Source organism: Ctenocephalides felis, unplaced genomic scaffold, assembly GCF_003426905.1.
Source record: "Ctenocephalides felis isolate EL2017-DRISC unplaced genomic scaffold, ASM342690v1 CF-g0.4_SCAFFOLD_01886, whole genome shotgun sequence".
NCBI lineage: Eukaryota > Metazoa > Arthropoda > Insecta > Siphonaptera > Pulicidae > Ctenocephalides > Ctenocephalides felis.
Window position 1 is genome coordinate 145,293,806 of NW_020538040.1, and position 6,495 is coordinate 145,300,300.

At 30.7% G+C, this 6,495-nt stretch overlaps 1 non-coding gene across 1 annotated transcript; it reads left to right on the plus strand.

Moving 5' to 3' along the window:
* The first annotated feature begins 1,797 nt into the window (after positions 1-1,797).
* Trnae-cuc lies at positions 1,798-1,869 on the plus strand. Its single transcript has one exon. It is a non-coding gene; the product is annotated as a tRNA-Glu (tRNA).
* The last annotated feature ends 4,626 nt before the right edge of the window (positions 1,870-6,495 follow it).

Consider the following 6,495-nt stretch of genomic DNA (forward strand, 5'->3'; position numbering starts at 1 on the left):
AAACCCCCTTAATAAATATCGAAGAAATATATTACAATCAATTAATTCAAATATTTATTTACTAGGTTGGATATAATTATTAGATATTATCATTACAATCGTGAATACTTTCAGTATAAGTTATAAGTTTTCCACGTTTTCTTCCTCTCTTGCTATGAATGATTATTGCTTCAGATTTATTAATATATTTCGCGAGTTAGGTCAATACTTACTAAATCATGAATAACATATTCCTATTCTTCATCTTCATTTATCCATTCCATGTAATGATTTAGTTACTACATATGTTTAATAATCGACGAAGAAAACGTACATGGTATAATTAAATATTTGAAATAGTTACAAATGATAACATATAGGTTTCTTGCCTCCTAAGTTTATTTGTGTACATAGTGATAACATAATATCAATATAAATTATAGCACAGGGTATAGTATGTTCATAATAGTAAATAAACTAAAGTAGCAAAAACGTTTGGAATACCGATAAGTAGTTTGAAGACTTCATAGAGTTAAGCTCTAATAAGGTTAAATTAAAATATTTTTACAATACTGCTTGCATGCATATTGATTCGAAAAATTACATTAACCCCTTCTTGTAAGGTCGGCCGCACGCAGTGGCATAAACAACTTTGCTCGGCGTTCGAAACTGTATAAATCATAAAATTCCTATAGTTTTTATATACACGTGCTCGGTACAATTAACTTGGCAAGATATTTGATAAATAATTAAATTTATACATATAATTATAAATTTATATATTTGTGCGAAAAGTATGTCACTATCACTGTCAGTACTACTGGTAGCAAAGTCATCACTGCTATGTAATTATCACTAGTTTTTTCTTGAAGACATTTTAATGTGTATTTTTAACTTCCCGTAGGGCAAGTTATAGTAATCGCAAAAAAATTGAAAATGAATTTTTTTGCATTTCTCGACGTTTCAAAGGTTTCTGAACATTTTGGCATACCTTAGAAAAAATTGATGTATGTGTGTGTGTGTGTGCGTGTATGTATGTGTGTGCGGATACAAATTTTTGCCGACGATTTCGGGAACACCGATCAACCGATTTGAATAATTCAAAAAACATTCGATTCGTATCGATAAAAAAACGTGCTGATTGGTTTTTGGCGGAAGCAGGTCCAGCCGTTCCAAAGATACGGGGAAAAAAGTGCCAAAAACGGTACCTCAGTATTTAAAAGAACGGAGCGTCCGATTTTAATAATTTAAAAAACATTTTAGTTGTTTTGACAAGATGAAGAATTGGTCAAATTTTCATGAAAGCAGGTCTAGCGGTTTCGGAGATCTAATGAAAAAAGTAAAAAAAAATGCCATTCGGCGGTTAAAAATGATCGCTAGACATATGCACATCAAATTATCAGATATTTTATAGAGATTTTAACAATAAGTATAAATTTTTTTTACATTCTTATGGGTTCCGTACCAATGTTTACGCGTTAGACGGCGACGCAGTGCTTACGCGCTTTGATATTTCGTCTTTATGCAAGTACGATTGCTTTGAAAAAAAGTTCAGAATTTCCAAAATATTTGAAAATAAATGATTTATGATAGAATGATTTAATATGGTTCTATTGAAAGTTTCAAATCATTATTTTTAATTACTCGAATTTTGAATTGCGGTACGGGAAGTTCCAGCAATTTGCCTTAAGGCACGATGCCCTAATTGCCTTAAGACAAAATTCCACTTACAGCTAGTTATTCACTAAAATTAAACAGTTGATTCTAATTAATTGAATTTTCTTCTAGGGTATGTCAAAACAATTTATTTTTGTTATATCCCATGTTGTCTAGTGGTTAGGATACCTGGTTCTCAGCCAGGAGACCGGGGTTCGATTCCCCGCATGGGCCTACATTTTTTTATCCTACTTTTCAAATATTTATGCACTAAAATTAAACAGTTAATTCTAATTAATTGAATTTTCTTCTAGAGTATGCCAAAACAATCAATTTAGGTCATATCCCATGTTGCCTAGCGCATGGGAATTTATTTTTAATCCTACTTTCCAAATATATTATTAAATAGTTTATTAATTATTATTACTTATCATGTATATTGTTTACTTTATTTAACTGTTCTCTTTATTACCTAAGAAAGCAATTTTGTATTATAAGACTTTTTAAGTCTTGATTGACAAAATAATAAATAAATAAGAAAAAAATATTTACTTTTCAAAACTTCCTGAATTTTGTGTTCACGATTTCGGGCGCACGGATCAACCTATTTTAATGATTCATTCAAACTACCGATTGGTATTGACAGAGGCGTGCTGATATGTTTTTGGCAATGGCAAGACCAATCATTTCGAAATAATGGAGTAAAAAGTGCAAAAATCCGATTAGAATATTTCAATACATACGCTTATACTATATCTCGGTAGCTCAGTCTGTTTAAGGGGGGTATTCTAGTATAGAAATAAAAAAAACGATTTTTTTCTATTTCATATTTTCAAAGTTTAACTATCTAAGAATATGGGTACGAGAAGGTTTTTGAAAATTTGAATTATTTTCGGAAATATAGGCATTTTACTAACTCGGTCTCCATACTGGTTTGGCTTCACGCAAAACTTCAAATGCGTTTTTCCCAGAACAGACTTTTTCAGTACTGTTGACACTGTTGATTTCTCGAGTTTTAATCGACCGATTCACTTGAAATGTTCAGAGAGTCTTGTTTACAGACCTATCTAAAGCCCAAACTAGGATTATCCCCAAATTCCAATTCTTACTATTTTTAAAAAAATCGAGAAACTCAAAAAAACAGTAAAAGAAAACACTTTTTTTTCAAACAGTCACCATTTTGTGAAAAAAAATATTTTTTACTCATTGCTAGTTCGGGCGATTGCGACATCATTGTAGATTAATAATCTTTTTATTTTCTGCATTTCCGATGGCTAAATTTTTACATTTCTTCACGTTTTGAAGGTTTCTGAACATTTTGGCATACCTCAGAAAAAAATGGATGTGTGTGTTTGTGTTTGTGTATATATACATCGATAGAATTTTTCGTCCACGTTTTCGGGCGCACGGATGAACCGATTTGAATGGTTCAAAAAACATTTGAATTTTATTTGATAGGGAGATGTGCTGATTAGTTCTTGGCGAAGGAAGGTCCAGCAGTTTCGGAGATACGGAGCGAAGAGTGCAAAAAATAGAAATCAAGTTTTTGAGAGAATTAAGCATTCGATTTGAATCATTCAAAATATTTTTTGCTTGTGTTGACGAAACAATTGCTTTCGGTGAAAGTTTTTTTTATAATTTACAAATTTTTTTTTCTATACATATGCTGTTATATTTTGTCCTCATAAGAATAATAAGTTACAGTATTTATAACAATCTATTTAAGAACATTTTATATTTCTCGAATATTTCATTAAAGTACGGGAAGTTCCAGCAATTTGCCGGTAGACTTACGACGACTCTAAGGCATCCTATTCGCATTTGAGCCGATAATCTTTGGACGCCTCTGAGAAGTCTTTGTAAGCGAAGGGGTTAAATAAATAAATGGTACTATGTTTAAAACCTTGTAATTGTGAATTCTTTACATGGTAAACTAGTATGTCATACATACGACAAATCATTGTAATAAAATTTATGAAAGAAGTAAGTAAAAAATAAATATATATAATTTGATAAAAGTACCTAAATATTAAAGTCAATACAGTAGTACAAAAAATAAAAGAGTTCAAAAATATTGTATATAAAAAAATTAAAATTCAGTTTTGAACGAGTTTGATGAAAACAGTGAACAACCGACAAAATTTATGAGAGAAGGCGCTTTTGTGATGTGATGGGTCAATATTTGAATTTCACAAATTTAAAAGTCATTCGAATAAATTCTATAAAAAGTCGCGAGTTTGCGAGAGAACCGGGCCAGCCATTAGAAATTAGAAATGACTTTAAAAGTAGTAGAATAGTAAATCAGCAATCTACAAAACTACTCTAGTTGTGTAAAAAATGTTACCATTAATTAATGATCATTAAATAATATCAAGGACTATGTACATGATACATGTAATCGTGCCGTTGAAAATTTTATCTAAATATCTAGATCTCAACTTTGGTCAATTAAGTCATTTATTACATATTTCAGAAAGTTCATGCAACTTGTCTTAAGGCAAAATGCCACTTTCAACTAGTTTTTTTTTTTAAATTTGATAAAAAAATTATTTGCGTTCCACAAAAACTAATCGTTTTTTCAGACAGTCAAACACAAGCAAATAATTGAAACCGGATCCGTCATCTTTAAAACTGTAATTTTTAGCACTGTTTGCTGTGTACCTTCCACATGGGTTGACTTGTCTTTGCCAAAAAGTAACCAGAACGCCTATCAATAGGAATTGAATGCTTTTTTAATCATTCTAATCGGTTGAACGATGCTCCCGAAAACGTCGACACACACACATACATCAACATTTTTTAAGGTGTGCCAAAATGTTCAGAAACCTCTTCTTCGGACGATTACTCTAACTTACCCTACGGAAAGTTATCAATACATCCACTAAACTATTCTACGTATAGAAATTTAACCCTTTCGACTCGAATATGCCGCCGCTCCAACGGCAAAATTCATATAATTCTCGGAATTCGCGAGTGTAAAGTGTTAATTTTATATATACGTATATATATATATATATATATATATATATATATATATATAAGTTATTTTTTATATAAAACCTTATTATATTTATCTGAAGTAGAAATAATACAGGTAGTTCATTATATTTTTTTTACTGTATCTGCTAAATGTGTACTGAGGATAGTTGTAAATTACATGATAAAATAAAGTTTTAGGAAATTAACAATATTCAACATTTTTTATTTAATTTTTGAACAGCAAGAAGAACTTAAAAATCCTATAAGTTGTTGTGCTAATTTGATTTTACTAGATGGCAACCCGAACAGTTGTCCCATCTCTATTAGGTAATATTATTACAATTTCTGTGATAGAGGAAATATTTTTATTGGTGCAGCAATTTCGGGTAAGAGCTATTTTCACTTTCACTAAAACATATTGCTATCTATATTTTCAAGTGAAAATTGTATATAAAGTAGGTTTAAGGTATTATTGTGGCTTGTGGATGATGATGTATTTTTAGGCCATTAGGCTGAAATAAATAAATAATAATGATAATAATAATACTTTCAAGTGAAAATCGTTGTTACTACTGCTTGACAACAGACTGCTCGAAGCAAAATCGAACCCGGTACCTGTGATTCAGTTCCAGTTGCTCTAGCCGCTTACCTACGAGCGAGCCTATTCTACACTGGAGATAAAAAAATGATGTAATTATGAAAATATTGTTAGAACAACAGTACAAATAAGATAATATGTTACATAAGTGTTCATAACAAGTTAAAAATGCTTGAAAGTTGTAATTGACTAAATAAAAAATAAATTTTGTCGTATATGTAACAATCTGACATTAACAATCTCCAAGTGGTTTACGAGTAGGTACCACCGATACCCGTTAAGATAAATTTAATAAATTCAAGCAAAAATCATCGTTGGCTTTAAATAATTGTAATGAGTTCAACGTTATTAAATATGTAACTAATAACTATACATGTCAATCACTACAATTCTTTTTCAGCATCGACATCAGTTCAATAGACTGGAGGCGCCTGGGCGTCGATCGCCGGTTGTTGATCATTGAAGCACGCTCCTAACGGCTCTTCAGCAGGAAGCCACGATAGACGACGCACCAAAGCAGTTTAGCCGTATAATTGGATTTGTGATTATGACAAATCAAACCAGAGACCATCATCGGAATTATGTAACGGATGGATACGAACGTAAGCAAAACATTTACTAGCGTGACGCAAATCGGAATCGAGTTTCTGAGACAGAATTAGCAGCTTTCGATGCCGAAGTAATTAAGAATTTCAGATTATGCTTTGAAGATCAAGGCTATTATTATGGGTTTGTACATTTTTTATCGGCTGACAAATTAACATTAACAAATACTAATCTTGTAAGAATTAAATTTAAACGAAAACTTAAAATTTTATATTTATTAACTGTTTATCAAAATCAATCTTTAAAATGTAATTTACATTGGCTCTAACAGAAATTGATTTATGATAAAAGATCTTCTATGCATATCAATATGCGACATGAATGGGTAATACACAATTAGTGAAAATAATTTTGTAGTACTATTTATACATATTTAGCTATGTCTTTAATATAATAAGAACATTTGTGATAATTTTTTAATTTTTGGTCGTATTGTTTTTTCAGCAGCAATCAGAACTTAGAAGTCCTATAAGCTTTTCGGCTAATTTGACTTAATATTAATTGGTTATACAGATAGCAACCCAAACAGTTGTCTCATCACTGTCTGATAAATTTTATTATTACAATTACTGTTATAAGGCAAATATTTTATTGGTGCAGCAATGCCGGATGATGGAATATTTTTACTTGGAAATATTAGTAATTATATTTTCAAGTAAAAATCGAGGTCACTACTG